The sequence below is a fragment of the Bison bison genome, unplaced genomic scaffold (genome assembly GCF_000754665.1).
Source record: "Bison bison bison isolate TAMUID 2011002044 unplaced genomic scaffold, Bison_UMD1.0 scf7180017864500, whole genome shotgun sequence".
Classification (NCBI taxonomy): domain Eukaryota; kingdom Metazoa; phylum Chordata; class Mammalia; order Artiodactyla; family Bovidae; genus Bison; species Bison bison.
In genome coordinates this window covers 8005630-8006135 of record NW_011495059.1, presented here as the reverse complement: position 1 = coordinate 8006135, position 506 = coordinate 8005630, and positions in this window count along the sequence as shown.

The window sequence follows — 506 nt, the reverse complement described above, 5'->3', positions numbered from 1 at the left end:
TCTATTCCTTTCCAAGGCAAACCATTCATTATCACGGTAATCCAAGTCTATGCCCCAACAGTAATGTTGAAGAAGCTGAAGTTGAATGGTTCTATTAAAACGTATAATACTTTCTAATACTAACACACACAAAAGATGTCCTTTTCATTATAGGGGACTGGAATAAAATAGTAGGATGTCAAAAAAACACCTGAAATAACAGGAGAATTGGGCCTTGGAGTACAGAATGAAGCAGGGCAAAGGCTAATAGGGTTTTTTTCAAGAGAATGCACTGGTCATAGCAAGCACCCTACAACAACACAGGAGAAGATTCTACAAATGGACATCACCATATAGATAGTTGACACTGAAATCAGATTGATTATATTCTTTGCAGCAAAAGGTGGAGAAGCTCCATACAATCAGCAAAAAGAAGACCAGGAGCTAACTGTGGCTCAGATCATGAACTTCTTATTGCCAAATTCAGACTTAAATTGAAGAAAGTAGGGAAAACCACTAAATCACTC